Below are 20,547 nucleotides of genomic sequence, written 5' to 3'. Positions count from 1 at the left end.
TTTACAAAGAGAAGAGAGTGCTCGCCCCGGCCAACGAGAGGAACTACGAGCAGAAATCAGTAAAGGGAGTATTAGGTATGAAATGATCATACATAATCCTATTTTTTACTATTTCTTTCGGGCTCATTAAATGTTCCCTTTCATAAATAGTCAAATATATAAGAATATTAAAGGTGAAAGTCATTACAAAAATATATGTAAAGAGAAAATGGGTAAAATTTTAAAGTAAATAAAAGGTACAATATAATCTTTTTTTAAGGCTAATTATTGGCATCGAATACTCTCATTTGTCATGCACGCACGCGTTTTCAGGTTGAAACACGAATCGCATTACAGGGATTCGAACCTTAAACCATCCCGAGGGAGTAGGATGGACATGCGGGTCGAACCTGTGTCCTGAATACGGGTCGGTAAAACCTCCCCGGAACAATCCAACTTTCAGGAAATAAATCTCACGAATACTTTTAAGGAGAGGGACTCGAACTTGAAAACACCCATTCCAATGTGAATAATTTAAATTGAGACGGGGGAGTATACCTTCAATATAATACTACAAAACATACACAAGTTAATAGTACATTAGTACATGATACATGAATAAGGAAATACTAATGATGAATCACTGCCACAAAAATTAAACTCAAAACATCAACCACAAAAAGCAACAATTTTTCTTAAAACAAACTCAAAACCATACAACAAAAACTGATAACATGTAAGGATGTATACTGTATGTAATATCTAAACAAACTTACATTTCAATTATCAGTAAAATCTTCAACTCATTTAGCTAATAACTGCCCGTGGACTGAATACCCGAAATCAAATTTTAAATAAGAAGCCATGATTAATAGCTCATATATCAACCTCGTTGTCATCATCATCAGGATCGACTATTTGTGGGCGCCGAGCTCGTTTGATTGCTTCAATCTTTTTCTTTCCGCTTTCCATCCGTCTTCTAAATTTCTCCTCGGCTTCTGCATCTACTTTATCCAATACCTTGTTGAACCCTGGGATAGTTTCCTCCAAAAACTCGCACATCAGCTCAGTAAATTGCTGGTACGAGTCAATGAAGTCCTGCAAAAGTCAAACAAGCATAACTAATTTCAATATGAAAACCATTTATAATTCTAAAACCAATTAAATTGCTAGAGCAATTTGACTAAAGTGATAAAAGAGATACCTCGATATCTTCATTATAGTCCTGAATGTAGGGAGGTCCGGTAGTAAATGCGCCAAGAGGTTCACGATACCATTTACCACCATAATTATTTGATCCATTGCTTGTTCAACACTCAAAACCTCCCATGGTCTCAACCCTGGAATAGCTTTTTGTAACTGTTTCCTGTACTCAATTGTAAAAGCGTTTTAGCATGTTGTAAAAAAATGACACGCGATTAAAGAGTCTAAGAAATATTTTACAAATAGCGCTGCGTCGGTTAGCCAGCGATCTTTGATACTATGTATACATATCAAGATAAACTGATTATAAAAATCTGTCAATTCTCTGTATTAATATTCAAATATGGATTCTTTTTATGAACTTAATTATGTTACATATGTATGCGAAAATACATGTCTCTATATATTTGTAAAAACAACGACAAGTTTTTTAGTCAAACGGGTCATTAAAATAAATGAATTTAGCATTAACATTCACTTAATACTTAAAACATGTCATTAAATTATTTGGTTTAAACAAACCCGTGATTTCACGGGTCATTTCACTAGCAAATTAATAAATTATAGTTCATTAATTTGCCTAAAATGCATTTTTGGCAAATGTATTGTACATCACATGCTACGCATGTGTACGTCAGTTGGAATTTTTAATTATGACTTGATCGCGAACTATATTTCTCGAGTTTTTTCTCGGTCACCATACAATGCAGGTGTGGGTAGTGCAACTTGTAGGCAATGATCAGCTAGTGACTTAGATGCGTTTGATAAAAATAAATGATTTAGCGCTGAATGGTAAAGAATCTGAATGTTTCAAAGTCTCTGAGTAAAGTTTGTTCTCAATGAAAATAAGTTGTTTGATAATCATTTAGAATAATGAACGATATAAACTGAGTAAAATTACTTTATTAACGTGTAACATGACTAAAAAATTCAATATAATTGTTGGTTAAGTGTTTAAGATATGATTTGAGAAGAGTATTAGAGAAAATTTAGGCTCTTAATGGTTAAGAGAGTGTTTCGACTCTGAATGATGCTGAATCATTCAGCACTATATGTCATTCAGAGGTCCGAAACAAACGCGATGAATGCTGAATGGTTCAACATTCAGGGTTGAATCATTTCATTAAGAGACAAACAAGCACACCCTTAGTTGCAACCTGGATGTCTAACCATGACTGATCATTACCATTCCATTAAGAGGAAAACAAGCACACCCTTAGTTGCAACCTAGATGTCTCAACCATGACTGATCATTACCAAGATATGCAAGTCGTGGCCAGCAATTTATTGGTCATGACTAGACAATCTAGTCATGGATTTGTGATTTGCATATCATAACTTGCCAAGTCGGTCATAATCGAGATTTTGCGAGTTGTGGCTAGATACATCTTTAAAAAAATTGACATGCGATTTCTCGGAACGGATGGGGTCACCACAATTTATCCATACACCACTGAAACTACTTTTATGGGTTGTACACTAAAACATTACTCCGTATAATTCATGTTTAATAATATACGAATAACTTTGGTGGTTTACGAATCATTACCTCAACAAATGTGTTGGGTCATGACCTTTATGACATACATTACCGAAGATGACTAGCCTATTTTTTACTTGTCCAATATGGACTTGTCATATTGTATTACTTCCTCCGTCGCATTACAAGTGTCCACTTACTTTTTGCACACAGTTTTAGAAAATACCACTAACTTCATTCTCCACAAATCAGAAACCTTCTCTCTCTAAAATAACCTCTTCTCATTGGTTAAAATACAAAGTGGACACTTGAAATGAGACATCCCAAAATGGAAATGTGGACACTTGTGATGGGACGTCCAGCCTCACAACCCTTCGCGGGTTGGTAAGAAGTCAGTCTTGTTTGGTAAGACGGAATTTTACAAAGAGAAGAGAGTGCTCGCCCCGGCCAACGAGAGGAACTACGAGCAGAAATCAGTAAAGGGAGTATTAGGTATGAAATGATCATACATAATCCTATTTTTTACTATTTCTTTCGGGCTCATTAAATGTTCCATTTCATAAATAGTCAAATATATAAGAATATTAAAGGTGAAAGTCATTACAAAAATATATGTAAAGAGAAAATGGGTAAAATTTTAAAGTAAATAAAAGGTACAATATAATCTTTTTTTAAGGCTAATTATTGGCATCGAATACTCTCATTTGTCATGCACGCACGCGTTTTCAGGCTGAAACACGAAACGCATTACAGGGATTCGAACCTTAAACCATCCCGAGGGAGTAGAATGGACAGGGGGGTCGAACCTGTGTCCTGAATACGGGTCGGTAAAACCTCCCCGGAACAATCCAACTTTCAGGAAATAAATCTCACGAATACTTTTAAGGAGAGGGACTCGAACTTGAAAACACCCATTCCAATGTGAATAATTTAAATTGAGACGGGGGAGTATACCTTCAATATAATACTACAAAACATACACTAGTTAATAGTACATTAGTACATGATACATGAATAAGGAAATACTAATGATGAATCACTGCCACAAAAAGTAAACTCAAAACATCAACCACAAAAAGCAACAATTTTTCTTAAAACAAACTCAAAACCATACAACAAAAACTGATAACATGTAAGGATGTATACTGTATGTAATATTGATAAGGCTAAAAAGGAACATATATTTCATAGCATTATCTCCCAAGAAAGACAAGATTTTAGTTGCAATTGTTCCATTTTCAAGTAATATTCGTTTATTTTAAATAAGTGCGAAGACAAAAGGCGAAAACGACGATTTGAAGACAAAAAGGTCCAAAAAACTAAAAAGTACAAGATACAATTAAAAATGTTCAAATTATTGATGAAGAACGTCTAAAAATGACAAGAGTACAAGTTACAAAACGCAAAGTACAAGATATTAAATTGTACGCAAGGACGTTCGAAAATCCGAAACCGGGACATGAGTCAACTCTCAACGCTCGACGCAACGGTGTAAAAATTATGAGTCAACTATGCACAAGAATAAAATATAATATTTAAATAATTCATAATAAGAATAATATTAAATAATAAAAAGTTATTAATTGAGCATAGTTCAGGGGTCGTAAATGAAAATTCAATTTCATATTTCGCCTATAAAAGGCCATGTAAGTCGTCAATGTAAAGGCACAACTTTTTCCATCCTCTTTTTATCTATATATCGATCAAATATCTATATCTAATATCCAATATCTATATTCTATATCTCTATCATAATGTTAACTTAATAAGATATAACAATAATCTTAATTTTAATTTTAAATTATGATAATAATAAGATTTATGATAGAGATCATTTGAGTGTGTAAGTCGAAATTCTGTCCGTGTAACGCTACGCTATTTTTAATCATTGTAAGTTATGTTCAACCTTTTTACATTAATGTCTCGTAGCTAAGTTATTATTATGCTTATTTAAAACGAAGTAATCATGATGTTGGGCTAATTACTAAAATTGGGTAATTGGGCTTTGTACCATAATTGGGGTTTGGACAAAAGAACGACACTTGTGAAATTTAGACTATGGGCTATTAATGGGCTTTATATTTGTTTAACTAAATGATAATTTGTTAATGTTAATATAAAGATTTACAATTGGGCGTCCCTATAATTTACCATATACACTCAATCGGACACGATGGGCGGGGTATTTATATGTACGAATAATCGTTCATTTAACCGGACACGGGAATGGATTAATAGCCACTAGAATAATTAAAACAGGGGTGAAATTATGTACAAGGACACTTGGTATAATTGATAACAAAATATTAAAACTTTGGGTTACACTCAGTCGACATCCTGGTGTAATTACTAAACAAAGTATTAAAATCTTGTTACAGTTTAAGTCCCCAATTAGTTGGAATATTTAACTTCGGGTATAAGAATAATTTGACAAGGACACTCGCATTTTATATTTATAACTGATGGACTGTTATGGACAAAAACCAGACGGACATATTAAATAATCCAGGACAAAGGACAATTAACCCATGGGCATAAAACTAAAATCAACACGTCAAACATCATGATTACGGAAGTTTAAATAAGCATAATTCTTTTATTTCATATTTAATTTCCTTTATTTTATATTTAATTGCACTTCTAATTATCGCATTTTTTTTAATTATCGCAAGTTTATTTTATCGCACTTTTATTATTCGCAATTTCATTATCGTTATTTACTTTATGCTTTAATTTAAGTCTTGTATTTATTTTTAATATTTTACATTTGGTTTTAACTGCGACTAAAGTTTTAAAATCGACAAACCGGTCATTAAACGGTAAAAACCCCCCTTTATAATAATAATATTACTTATATATATATATATATATATTTGTATTTTTACAATTATTGTGTGTAAAAAAATATAGTGTTATACTTCACGAGCTCCCTGTGGAACGAACCGGACTTACTAAAAACTATACTATAATACGATTAGGTACATTGCCTATAAGTGTTGTAGCAAGGTTTAAGTATATCCACTCGATAAATAAATAAATAACTTGTGTAAAATTGTAGCATATTTAATAGTATTTCGCACTAAAAATAATACTATTTTGTATACACCCCCTACGACATCAAGTATTTTTGGCGCCGCTGCCGGGGAACTCGGCGAAACACTATATTTTTAATTTATATTTGTAAAAAAAAAAGAAAAAAAAATGACACGCTTTGTCCCTCTTTTGTTGTACTAGTTTTTTTTTTTTTAAAAAAAAAAACCACTATCTTTGTTCCCACTATCGTTTTTCTTAAAAAAAAACGTAAAAAAAAAAAAACGTAAAAAAAAAAAAAAACGTAAAAAAAAAACAAAAAAAAAAACGAAAAAAAAAAAACAAAAACGTAAAAAAAAAAATTGTGTAAAAAAATCGTGTTTTTTTTAAAAGAAAAAAAAAACGATATGAGTCCGCCAAGTGTAATTTTGCTAAATTAATAAAGGAAGTGGACAAACGCATTTATAATTATGACCATGTCGTTATTTTTACTAATAACCTTATACAAGTTATTTTATTTATTGTAAATAAGTCTCCCCACACTCAAATTTACTAATTACACAAAGTTATTTCGTAGTAAAAAAAAAAAAACGGGCACATTTATATTTATAACGACATGACCAATGAAATATGTAATTTTGCTACCTAATTATTAAAGTATTTTTTTTTTTTTTTAATAACACTCTAGTTAAAATTTTTAGTATTAAGATTAGTTTTGCCATAGTTATTTTTATTTCTAGATTTTTTTAGGATTGCCGTAAAATCCCTTAAGTGCTTATTCCTTAAACTAAGTTTTAGGCGCTTTAGAATTTTGCGACGCCATTTTTCGTGCTACTTTCTTATTTTTATTTATCTTTCGACGCCGTTTACCTATGTATCAATTACAATTCCAATTAGTGATCTCTATTTGTAGTTTTAATTTTAAGATACTGATAGTTATAAGGTTGGATTAACCGCGTGTTTACAAACCACTCTTCGTCTTTTTCATTTTTCGACACTTTTCGACGCGCAATCTTTTTCTCTCTTATTTCTTGCCATTCTAGCTTTTAGGACTTAGAATTTTTTCTACTTCTTCTCTAAATTTCTTAAAATTACGAAAATTTATTTTAAGTGGTTAAATTGATAGACATCAAAATTTTCTGGTTCGTAGTAATAGTTGGATTTGTACGTGGACCGGGTTATTGGAGCCAAACAGTCCTCAATTATATTAAGACCAAACGAATCCTGCCCCTCTGCTGCATCTTTTGGCTATTCGAAACGTGGGCAAAATCAGAAAAGTCTATTGATTGGATAACTTATATAATTTTTCTTTCCTTTTTAAAAACTAATAGGATATTCAGTGAATGCACCGAGCAAGACGTTCACCACCTTTTGTACGTTCACCACCTGTAACTCGATCAAGACATTTAGCAAATATAACCGCCGTTGATTTTTCTTTAGAATCGTCATCCAGTCGACCAAGTACTTCAGTTCAAATTTCCGATAATCCATTTTTTGAACCCGACCTCACAATTGAGAATCCGGAGAATACCCAGGGACAATTCCGAGACCCTGATCCACTAATTATTCCTCCGGAACCACCAATCATTCAAACAGAGATTGTTGAGGAACGAACCATTAAATCAGAATCATCTAGTGATTCCGATTCAACAAATTCAATTATGGAAAATCTGGAACCTTTAAGTATGGAAGACCGAATGAGAGCTAAACGCACTGGCCAAGGTCACGCAATTACTCATCCTGACATTAATGTGCCAGATTATGAAATCAAAGGACAAATTCTACATATGGTGACTAATCAATGCCAATTTAGTGGTGCGCCGAAGAAAGATCCAAATGAACATCTTCGTACCTTTAATAGGATCTGCACACTATTTAAAATCCGAGAAGTGGAGGATGAACAGATATATCTCATGTTATTTCCCTGGACTTTAAAGGGAGAAGCCAAAGATTGGTTGGAATCGTTACCTGAAGGGGCGATCGATACATGGGATGTTTTAGTTGACAAATTTCTTAAACAATTCTTTCCTGCATCTAAAGCCGTAAGACTTCAAGCAGAAATTGTTACGTTTACACAGAAACCAAATTAAACTCTATATGAGGCATGGACAAGATATGGAAAGTTATTAAGAGGATGTCCGCAACATGGTTTAGACACCTGTCAAATAGTACAAATATTCTATCAAGGATGCGACATCACAACAAGAAAAGACATAGATATAGCAGCTGGTGGTTCTATTATGAAGAAAATCGAAACTGATGCTTACAAAATTATTGATAACACTGCTTCCCACTCACATGAGTGGCACCAAGAAAAAGATATCGTTAGATCATCTAAAGCAGCTAGAGCCGATTCTAGCCATGACTTAGATTCCATTTCCGCAAAGATAGATGCTGTGGAGAGACGAATGGAAAAGATGACTAAAGATATTCACTCAATACGAATTAGTTGTGAGCAGTGTGGAGGACCACATTTGACAAAAGATTGTCTCAGTATTGAATTAACAATGGAACAAAGAGAGAATATTTCATACATAAACCAAAGGCCTGGAAATAATTATCAGAATAATTATCAACCGCCAAGACCGATTTACAATCAAAATCAGAACTATAACCGAAATATTCCATACAACAACCAACAAGGTCCTAGCAATCAACAAGTATCCAACAATACTTACAATCAGCAAAGACCTATTTTTCCAATTAAACCACCACAAACCGATGATAAAATTAGAAGATATGATGACAAAGCTAGTTGAAACTCAAACGCAGTTTTTCACATCTCAAAAACAAACCAATGAACAAAATGCTCAAGCATTTAGAAATCAACAAGCTTCTATTCAAAATCTGGAACAAGAAGTAAGTAACCTAGCAAGGTTAATAGGTGAAAGAAAACCAGGAAATCTACCTAGTGATACAAATGCCAACCCCCGGAATGAAACAGCTAAAGCCATTACCACAAGAAGTGGTATAACACTTAAACCACCTGAAATACCTGTAACTTCTAATGAAACTATTCCTACTCTACAAGAACCACAACCTGATCAAGATAAGGAAAAAGAACCGGTAGTTGAAAAGGTTAATGAAGATAACACAGTTAAGGATAAACCTTATGTTAAACCATACCAACCACCACTTCCTTACCCGAGTAAAATGAAGAAAGAGAAACTTGAAGCCGAGCAATCCAAATTCTTGGATATGTTTAAACAGATAAATGTAAATCTTCCTTTCATTGATGTGATTTCAGGAATGCCTAGATATGCTAAATTCTTGAAAGATCTGATCACGAATAGAAAGAAAATGGAAGAACTCTCGGCTGTTACTATGAATGCTAATTGTTCAGCAGTGCTGTTGAATAAGATACCAGAAAAACTATCTGATCCAGGAAGTTTCACAATTCCATGTTTTCTGGGTAGTCTTAGTTCAATAGAAGCATTGGCAGACTTAGGTGCTAGTATAAATCTAATGCCGTATTCACTATACACTAAACTAGACCTTGGAGAATTGAAACCAACAAGAATAAGCATACAACTAGCTGATAGATCAATAAAATATCCTAGAGGGATAATGGAGAACATGCTAGTTAAAGTTGGTACTTTAGTATTTCCAGTAGATTTTGTTGTTTTGGACATGGAAGAAGATTCTCAAGTTCCTCTCATATTAGGAAGACCATTCTTAAACACGGCTAAAGCAATGATAGACGTGTTCGGTAAGAAATTGACCCTAAGTATAGAGGATGAGAGTGTTACCTTTTCAGTTGATAGAGCAATGCAACAACCACAATCTGCAGATGATACATGTTATTATATTCAAACTATAGATGCACATGCAGAATTATTAGAAGAATTTCCAGAATTACAAGGAACAGGAGAATGTTCTTTAGGAGAAGGTAATGAACCAATTGATGAAGCTGAAATGTTAGCTACACTTATAGCTAATGGATATGAACCAACAACAGAAGAAATTCAAATGCTAAAAGAAGAAGACAGATATCGATACAAATCATCGATAGAAGAACCTCCGAAATTAGAGTTAAAGCCACTTCCAAACCATTTGGAATACGCTTATTTACATGGTGAATCTGAATTACCTGTAATAATATCGTCTTCTCTTACTGAAAATGAGAAATCACAACTCATTTCTGTGTTGAAAGCTCATAAACCAGCCATTGCATGGAAGATTCATGATATTAAAGGAATAAGTCCTTCGTATTGCACACATAAAATCCTTATGGAAGAAGGTCATAAAACGTATGTGCAACGCCAACGAAGACTAAATCCTAATATGCAAGATGTAGTTAAGAAAGAGATTATTAAACTGCTAGATGCAGGTTTAATATATCCAATCTCTGATAGTCCATGGGTAAGCCCAGTTCAATGCGTGCCTAAGAAGGGTGGCATGACTGTCATTACAAATGAGAAAAATGAGCTTATTCCTACTAGGACTGTAACAGGATGGTGTGTATGTATTGATTATAGAAAATTGAATGACGCCACCAGAAAAGATCACTTTCCCTTACCTTTCATTGACCAAATGTTGGAAAGGTTAGCCGGAAATAGTTACTATTGTTTTCTAGATGGATTTTTCGGATATTTTCAAATTCCAATAGCACCCGAGGACCAAGAGAAAACCACATTCACGTGCCCTTATGGTACTTTTGCTTACAAACGCATGCCATTTGGACTTTGCAACGCCCCTGCAACCTTTCAAAGGTGTATGATGGCGATTTTTCACGACATGATAGAAGAATGCATGGAAGTATTCATGGATGACTTTTCAGTCTTCGGTGATACATTTAAATCATGTCTAGCTAATCTGGAACGAATGCTAATTAGATGCGAACAATCAAATCTAGTTCTTAATTGGGAGAAATGCCATTTCATGGTTAAAGAAGGCATCGTTCTTGGACATAAAATTTCAAAAGAAGGAATTGAAGTGGATAGAGCTAAAGTAGATGTAATTGCTAAACTTCCACATCCCACCAATGTTAGAGGAATTAGGAGTTTTCTAGGGCATGCCGGTTTTTACCGACGTTTCATAAAAGATTTTTCTAAAATTGCCACTCCTATGAATAAACTCATAGAAAAGGATGCTCCATTCATCTTTTCAGATGAGTGTATCAAATCTTTTAATATTCTTAAAGAGAAACTCACTAATGCGCCGATCATGATAACACTAAATTGGAATCTACCATTTGAACTAATGTGCGATGCAAGTGATTTTGCAATGGGAGCCGTTTTAGGACAAAGGATTGAAAAACGATTTCAACCTATATATTATGCTAGTAAGACGTTACAAGGAGCACAAACGAACTATACAACTACTGAAAAAGAACTCCTTGCTATTGTCTTTGCTTTTGACAAATATCTCGTTCTAGCAAAAACGGTGGTCTATACCGACTATTCTGCTCTTAGATACCTATTTTCAAAACAAGATGCTAAACCAAGATTAATCCGTTGGATCTTACTCTTACAAGAGTTTGATATTGAAATCCGAGATAAAAGAGGAGCAGAAAATCTCGCCGCTGATCATCTTTCTCGTCTTGAAAATCCCGAATTAGAAGTTCTAAATGAATCAGCCATACAAGACAACTTTCCTGATGAATATCTATTGAAGATAGATTATAAAGAAATCCCATGGTTTGCAGACTATGCAAATTATTTAGTATGTGAATTCCTTGAAAAAGGATTATCGTACCAAAGACGAAAGAAATTCTTCAGTGATATAAAACACTATTTTTGGGAAGATCCACATCTGTTTAAAAGTTGTCCCGATGGAATAATACGCCGATGTGTATTTGGAGATGAAGCTAGTAAAATATTAAACCATTGTCACACAGGACCAACAGGAGGGCATTATGGGCCTCAACTAACAGCAAGAAAAGTTTATGATGCTGGATTCTATTGGCCTACAATTTACAAAGACGCACACCTTCTTTGCAAATCCTGTGATGCTTGTCAAAGGGCCGGAAAAATAAGTCAACGTGATGAAATGCCACAAAATGTCATCCAAGTATGTGAAGTATTTGACATTTGGGGTATTGACTTTATGGGTCCGTTTACAAAATCTCATAATAATCTATATATACTCGTAGCCATTGATTATGTATCTAAATGGGCGGAAGCACAAGCTCTCCCAACTAACGATGCACGAGTTGTAGTTAACTTTTTAAAACGTCTTTTTGCAAGGTTTGGAACACCGAAAGCTTTGATAAGTGATCGGGGTACTCATTTCTGTAATAATCAACTTGAGAAAGTTCTTAAAAGATATAGAGTAACTCATAAAATCTCCACCGCATATCATCCACAAACAAGTGGACAAGTTGAAAACACCAACCTAGCCTTAAAACGTATTCTAGAGAAAACCGTAGGATCAAATCCGAAGGAATGGTCCATTAAATTGGAGGATGCACTCTGGGCTTTTAGAACAGCCTACAAAACTCCAATTGGAACCACACCTTTTAGACTTGTTTATGGAAAAGCATGTCATCTTCCAGTAGAAATTGAACACAAAGCATTTTGGGCTTTGAAGACATGTAATCTTGATTTACATGAAGCCGGACGTCTACGATTAAGTCAACTAAACGAATTAGAAGAATTAAGACATGAAGCATACGATAATTCGTTAATCTATAAAGAAAGAACGAAGAAATGGCATGATAAAAGAATCAGAAGTTCAAAAGAATTTAAAGAAGGAGACAGAGTTCTTCTTTTCAATTCACGATTCAAGCTATTTCCTGGAAAATTGAAATCAAGATGGTCTGGACCATTCATAGTCAAAAGAGTTTTTCCATACGGAACGATAGAATTAATAAATTCAAATGGGATTGAATTTAAAGTTAATGGTCACAGAGTTAAACACTACATAGATAGTCCGATGGAATTCGACAATGAAGTTAATCACAATTTCGATACCACAACTAACTAAGTGTGGGGAGAATCAAGTCTTTAAAGGATAATATGTATTTCTGTTAGAGTTAGATTGTCTGTTTTCGTGTAGTTCTCGAAAATGGAACCCGAATGGTCTTTCCCTAGCAGACCCTAAAGAACTAGTCTTCTCCCCCCATTCTGAATTTTTTTTTTTTTTTTAGGTTTTTACAAAATGAAGACTGCCTGTGAACTAAACCATGGTCTAATGCTACACGCTTTGATCACTAAACGTAATAATGACATACTACCGAGTGAATTAGTATCAGTAATCAGAGAAAGAATGGACGGAGTTAGAAAAGAATCCAGATGCGAAGATAATAAATTACAATTTGGTAAAGGAAAATCAAAATCCGCAGCGAAAAGAAGAGCACGACACCTAGAAAGATGTCACAAATGCGGAAAATGGTCATATGGAGGTAAATGTTCAAATAATCAAACCTATTCAAATACCGAATTTGTTACTTTATGCAGAGACGGACCGTTCATATGTTTAGAAGAAAAGACACTGAATGCTCGAAGTTACGCCTATGTAGCCATGGAAAACCAATTAAACCGACTATCTTATGAATGGGATAGATCATATAACTAAGAAATCTATTTCACAGGTATGTCTGTACAGTTTTTATTTTTATTTTTATTTTTTTACCTTTTGATAATAAACGCTAATTTGTTCGCTAAAAAGTATTAAATTGGTATTGAATAAAATTAGGTTTGGCGACCGAAATTATTGATATCATTCAAAAATTTATTACATCACTGCGAAATTTAACGTTTATTCTTAAGGTATAAATATCTTTAATCAATCAACCCAAAATATTTCAAAAATTCGTCATGAGTTAAATTAGGTCTTGGAACCGAAATTACTTTACCGAAAAGAGGGGCGCATATTTTTGATAATATTTGATTGACTAAAGTGGGATAAAAAGCCAAAAAGATTTTTAATTTTATTTTTAACATGTTTTTAAAATTAATATATAAATCTTAAATTAATATTGGAAACTTTGTAAAAACAATATTTTTAAAATTGTAAATATTTGAAAAATTAATATAAGTTTGGTGTGAATTTATAATATGAATTTTTAAAATTAAATTTGATGTGAATTTTTAATTTTTAAAATATGAATTTTTAATTTTATGCATTTCAAATTTTTAAGTTTGGTGTGAATTTTTAAATTTTGAATTTTATATTTAAATTGTGTGAATTTAAAAACAAAAATTTACTTTATCTCATTAAGTTAAAAATATGATTTTTAAAATTCGTCGTAAGTTGAAGACTAGGTCATTGAACCGAAATTGCTTTACCCGATGGAGGGACGAGAGTTATTATTATCATTATTTTTAATCTTATTGATTTAAAGTATGCCAAAAAAATTAAAAAAACCCAAAAATCTTAGCTTTTAAAACAATCGCTACAAAAATACAAATTTTAAAATTTTGTCGAGGGACGGACTAGGGCATCGTTCCGAAACGCCCTCATTCTTAAAAGAAACAAATTTTTAAAATTAATTAATATTTGTTTTATAAGTTAAAGGTTTTATAAATAAAAAAAAAATAGTATGTATATATTTGTTTGTAGTTTATCTTACAAGATAGGGTAAAACAACGCGTTTTCAAAGACTGGCATTAAGTTCAGCAAAAGTAACTAATTTTAACAACAAGATGCAAAATTATATGTGATGTAACAACAAACGGAATGAACAAATGACGTGCACCATTTATCATTCAAAACAAACGCCAATATGTTTGGAAGTTTTGGTAAAATTTAATCACTTTACTACGCTAATCACCCTCAATAATTTAAATTGTTACTGATTTCTTGCAAATGAGGGCATTGCAAGATCTTAAGTGTGGGAAGGGGTTAAATTCTTTCGGATTTTAAAATTTTTTTTTGATTTAAACACTTGGTTACCATTAAAAATACTAGTAACGCAGTAGTTGTATTAGAATCTAGTGCTCTCCGATAACAAGGAACAGCCCTAGTCTTATATACTGACTACCCACTTCTAGTAAATTTTTCAAAATTTTCAACAAAATGAATTCAAAATCATGTTTATACATATTTATGAACGATGAAAACTAGGTCATTGAGCCGAAATTATCGTTACCTCGGAAAGGACATAAATTGAGAAACAACTAAAATGTTAGAATTCATTTAAGAATGGAATAGAGGAGAAAAAGGCAAAGAAAAACATAAATAAAAGCCAAGTGTGGGAAAACTTTACCAAGTTATTCAAAACATATATCACATATTTTTGTACAAACAATTGAAAATACTTTTGTTTTGGACGATAATCAACTGTTTTACCCGAGGAAAGAAAAGAAGAGATGGATCTACACGATGAATCAATTCCATCATTTAAAAGGAAGTAAAGTCTTCCGAAAAAAACACGCGCTTCTTGATTTAGGTCAGGAAGTTGTCGTCCAGACCAGCTGTAGGTTGACGAAAAATCTAGAAAAGTCATCACTAAAATCGGTTGAAAATCCACGGACCTCAGCATCAAACAGGGTCGCCATGTGGTCAGATTTATCCTAACCATGAGAAGGATTTATCTCGTACAATGGGGAGGCACCGTGCAAATTAGCTTGATAAGACTAATGAATCAGATCCCCAGAAAGGATAATCTCCTTAAAGATTAAAAATCAGCTTTTAAGACTGATATTATTCAATCCTAGAGATTGACCTTAAAGATTGAGAATTCAAACTCATGGAATTCAATGATATCTAAACTCGAGCTTGAACGAGAAAATATTTTGATCAAAAATTACAAACCGATTTGTTTTCTGAAAAACCATTTTCAATGCGTTCATTACCATTGAACGTAAAATTCTAGGAATTCACCTGGAATTCATTAGGTCACCTGAACCAAATCGGGTGTCAACCGTAAGAACGGTGGTTGCATAGCATGGTCGGAGACAGGACCTTGTGCCAGACCGAAAAATTATAGGATGATCTTTACTATTGCTCCTACCAAGGATAGTTCTAGCATCCGACACGTAATTAGACCATGAACAAATACATGTCATTAGATATTGCCTTAACAGTTTCTTGTTCATCGCTTTCCTTTACAACCGGACGGTAGTTTACCGAAAGGTAATATACGGAACAAGTAAACTGGATGTGTGCTATTCGATACCGGGATAGCAGTGGATTACATGAACCTAAAAGTTTTTAGCCAAAATATTGATCCACAAACATATTTTGCAACACCGATGGTGGATCAAATCAGAAAACTTGTCTAGGGTAAAATCTAGCTTGAATTTTCAAAAGATCAAATGTTTTCATAAAGATCCAATTTCCTTAAAGGATCTAAATTTTTATAGTCATGTGGGACTGTAAACCGCCTTTCAAATGTGCACTTTGCTTTGGAAACCGAAAGTAAATCGGCTATTTGATTGCAAGTGTCGTTGACCTAAACCCAAGGCAACTGTGGATGACACACCCACCTTTAACCATATCGTTACTATCATTGTTTATACCGCCATATCAAAATCACTGATGTATAAAGTGTGAAGAATAAAGAAGTGATTTGTATGTTTTTATTTCAAGACTATATTGCTTGAGGACAAGCAACGCTCAAGTGTGGGGATATTGATAAGGCTAAAAAGGAACATATATTTCATAGCATTATCCCCCAAGAAAGACAAGATTTTAGTTGCAATTGTTCCATTTTCAAGTAATATTCGTTTATTTTAAATAAGTGCGAAGACAAAAGGCGAAAACGACGATTTGAAGACAAAAAGATCCAAAAACCTAAAAAGTACAAGATACAATTAAAAAGGTTCAAATTATTGATGAAGAACGTCTAAAAATGACAAGAGTACAAGTTACAAAACGCAAAGTACAAGATATTAAATTGTACGCAAGGACGTTCGAAAATCCGAAACCGGGACATGAGTCAACTCTCAACGCTCGACGCAACGGTGTAAAAATTATGAGTCAACTATGCACAAGAATAAAATATAATATTTAAATAATTCATAATAAGAATAATATTAAATAATAAAAAGTTGTTAATTGAGCATAGTTCAGGGGTCGTAAATGAAAATTCAATTTCATATTTCGCCTATAAAAGGCCATGTAAGTCGTGAATGTAAAGGCACAACTTTTTCCATCCTCTTTTTATCTATATATCGATCAAATATCTATATCTAATATCCAATATCTATATTCTATATCTCTATCATAATGTTAACTTAATAAGATATAACAATAATCTTAATTTTAATTTTAAATTATGATAATAATAAGATTTATGATAGAGATCATTTGAGTGTGTAAGTCAAAATTCTGTCCGTGTAACGCTACGCTATTTTTAATCATTGTAAGTTATGTTCAACCTTTTTACATTAATGTCTCGTAGCTAAGTTATTATTATGCTTATTTAAAACGAAGTAATCATGATGTTGGGCTAATTACTAAAATTGGGTAATTGGGCTTTGTACCATAATTGGGGTTTGGACAAAAGAACGACACTTGTGAAATTTAGACTATGGGCTATTAATGGGCTTTATATTTGTTTAACTAAATGATAATTTGTTAATGTTAATATAAAGATTTACAATTGGGCGTCCCTATAATTTACCATATACACTCAATCGGACACGATGGGCGGGGTATTTATATGTACGAATAATCGTTCATTTAACCGGACACGGGAATGGATTAATAGCCACTAGAATAATTAAAACAGGGGTGAAATTATGTACAAGGACACTTGGTATAATTGATAACAAAATATTAAAACTTTGGGTTACACTCAGTCGACATCCTGGTGTAATTACTAAACAAAGTATTAAAATCTTGTTACAGTTTAAGTCCCCAATTAGTTGGAATATTTAACTTCGGGTATAAGAATAATTTGACGAGGACACTCGCATTTTATATTTATAACTGATGGACTGTTATGGACAAAAACCAGACGGACATATTAAATAATCCAGGACAAAGGACAATTAACCCATGGGCATAAAACTAAAATCAACACGTCAAACATCATGATTACGGAAGTTTAAATAAGCATAATTCTTTTATTTCATATTTAATTTCCTTTATTTTATATTTAATTGCACTTCTAATTATCGCATTTTTTTTAATTATCGCAAGTTTATTTTATCGCACTTTTATTATTCGCAATTTCATTATCGTTATTTACTTTATGCTTTAATTTAAGTCTTGTATTTATTTTTAATATTTTACATTTGGTTTTAACTGCGACTAAAGTTTTAAAATCGACAAACCGGTCATTAAACGGTAAAAACCCCCCTTTATAATAATAATATTACTTATATATATATATATATATATATATATATATATATATATATATATATATATATATTTGTATTTTTACAATTATTGTGTGTAAAAAAATATAGTGTTATACTTCACGAGCTCCCTGTGGAACGAACCGGACTTACTAAAAACTATACTATAATACGATTAGGTACACTGCCTATAAGTGTTGTAGCAAGGTTTAAGTATATCCACTCGATAAATAAATAAATAACTTGTGTAAAATTGTAGCATATTTAATAGTATTTCGCACTAAAAATAATACTATTTTGTATACACCCCCTACGACATCAAATATCTAAACAAACTTACATTTCAATTATCAGTAAAATCTTCAACTCATTTAGCTAATAACTGCCCGTGGACTGAATACCCGAAATCAAATTTTAAATAAGAAGCCATGATTAATAGCTCATATATCAACCTCGTTGTCATCATCATCAGGATCGACTATTTGTGGGCAGTGACGAAGCTTGAACACTAACAATGAGGGGGCCAAAAAAATTCAATTAAAACATGTAGTCTCTTATATATAAATAAAATCCATAAAGTCCATGAATAATAGGTATAATTGAAGAGTGAACACAACCTTTCATTAAATAACCAAGGACTGTAAAATGTATGTTAGAAGTTCAAATTTTAATTTGGTGGGGTCAAGATTTGAACTTAACATATTTAGTCCTTAAAATCATAAAAATTTCTATTAAGTACAAAACTTGTTGGGGGACCATGGCACCCTCCTGCCCTTTAAATCCTCCGTCGCTGTTTGTGGGCGCCGAGCTCGTTTGAGTGCTTCAATCTTTTTCTTTCCGCTTTCCATCCGTCTTCTAAATTTCTCCCCGGCTTCTGCATCTACTTTATCCAATACCTTGTTGAACCCTGGGATAGTTTCCTCCAAAAACTCGCACATCAGCTCAGTAAATTGCTGGTACGAGTCAATGAAGTCCTGCAAAAGTCAAACAAGCATAACTAATTTCAATATGAAAACCATTTATAATTCTAAAACCAATTAAATTGCTAGAGCAATTTGACTAAAGTGATAAAAGAGATACCTCGATATCTTCATTATAGTCCTGAATGTAGGGAGGTCCGGTAGTAAATGCGCCAAGAGGTTCACGATACCATTTACCACCATAATTATTTGATCCATTGCTTGTTCAACACTCAAAACCTCCCATGGTCTCAACCCTGGAATAGTTTTTTGTAACTGTTTCCTGTACTCAATTGTAAAAGCGTTTTAGCATGTTGTAAAAAAATGACACGCGATTAAAGAGTCTAAGAAATATTTTACAAATAGCGCTGCGTCGGTTAGCCAGCGATCTTTGATACTATGTATACATATCAAGATAAACTGATTATAAAAATCTGTCAATTCTCTGTATTAATATTCAAATATGGATTCTTTTTATGAACTTAATTATGTTACATATGTATGCGAAAATACATGTCTCTATATATTTGTAAAAACAACGACAAGTTTTTTAGTCAAACGGGTCATTAAAATAAATGAATTTAGCATTAACATTCACTTAATACTTAAAACATGTCATTAAATTATTTCGTTTAAACAAACCCGTGATTTCACGGGTCATTTCACTAGCAAATTAATAAATTATAGTTCATTAATTTGCCTAAAATGCATTTTTGGCAAATGTATTGTACATCACATGCTACGCATGTGTACGTCAGTTGGAATTTTTAATTATGACTTGATCGCGAACTATATTTCTCGAGTTTTTTCTCGGTCACCATACAATGCAGGTGTGGGTAGTGCAACTTGTAGGCAATGATCAGCTAGTGACTTAGATGCGTTTGATAAAAATAAATGATTTAGCGCTGAATGGTAAAGAATCTGAATGTTTCAAAGTCTCTGAGTAAAGTTTGTTCTCAATGAAAATAAGTTGTTTGATAATCATTTAGAATAATGAACGATATAAACTGAGTAAAATTACTTTATTAACGTGTAACATGACTAAAAAATTCAATATAATTGTTGGTTAAGTGTTTAAGATATGATTTGAGAAGAGTATTAGAGAAAATTTAGGCTCTTAATGGTTAAGAGAGTGCTTCGACTCTGAATGATGCTGAATCATTCAGCACTATATGTCATTCAGAGGTCCGAAACAAACGCGATGAATGCTGAATGGTTCAACATTCAGCGTTGAATCATTTCATTAAGAGACAAACAAGCACACCCTTAGTTGCAACCTGGATGTCTAACCATGACTGATCATTACCATTCCATTAAGAGGAAAACAAGCACACCCTTAGTTGCAACCTAGATGTCTCAACCATGACTGATCATTACCAAGATATGCAAGTCGTGGCCAGCAATTTATTGGTCATGACTAGACAATCTAGTCATGGATTTGTGATTTGCATATCATAACTTGCCAAGTCGGTCATAATCGAGATTTTGCGAGCTGTGGCTAGATACATCTTTAAAAAAATTGACATGCGATTTCTCGGAACGGATGGGGTCACCACAATTTATCCATACACCACTGAAACTACTTTTATGGGTTGTACACTAAAACATTACTCCGTATAATTCATGTTTAATAATATAAGAATAACTTTGGTGGTTTACGAATCATTACCTCAACAAATGTGTTGGGTCATGACCTTTTTGA

Source organism: Rutidosis leptorrhynchoides, chromosome 10, assembly GCF_046630445.1.
Source record: "Rutidosis leptorrhynchoides isolate AG116_Rl617_1_P2 chromosome 10, CSIRO_AGI_Rlap_v1, whole genome shotgun sequence".
Taxonomy (NCBI): Eukaryota; Viridiplantae; Streptophyta; class Magnoliopsida; order Asterales; family Asteraceae; genus Rutidosis; species Rutidosis leptorrhynchoides.
Note: the sequence above shows the minus strand (reverse complement) of the source record.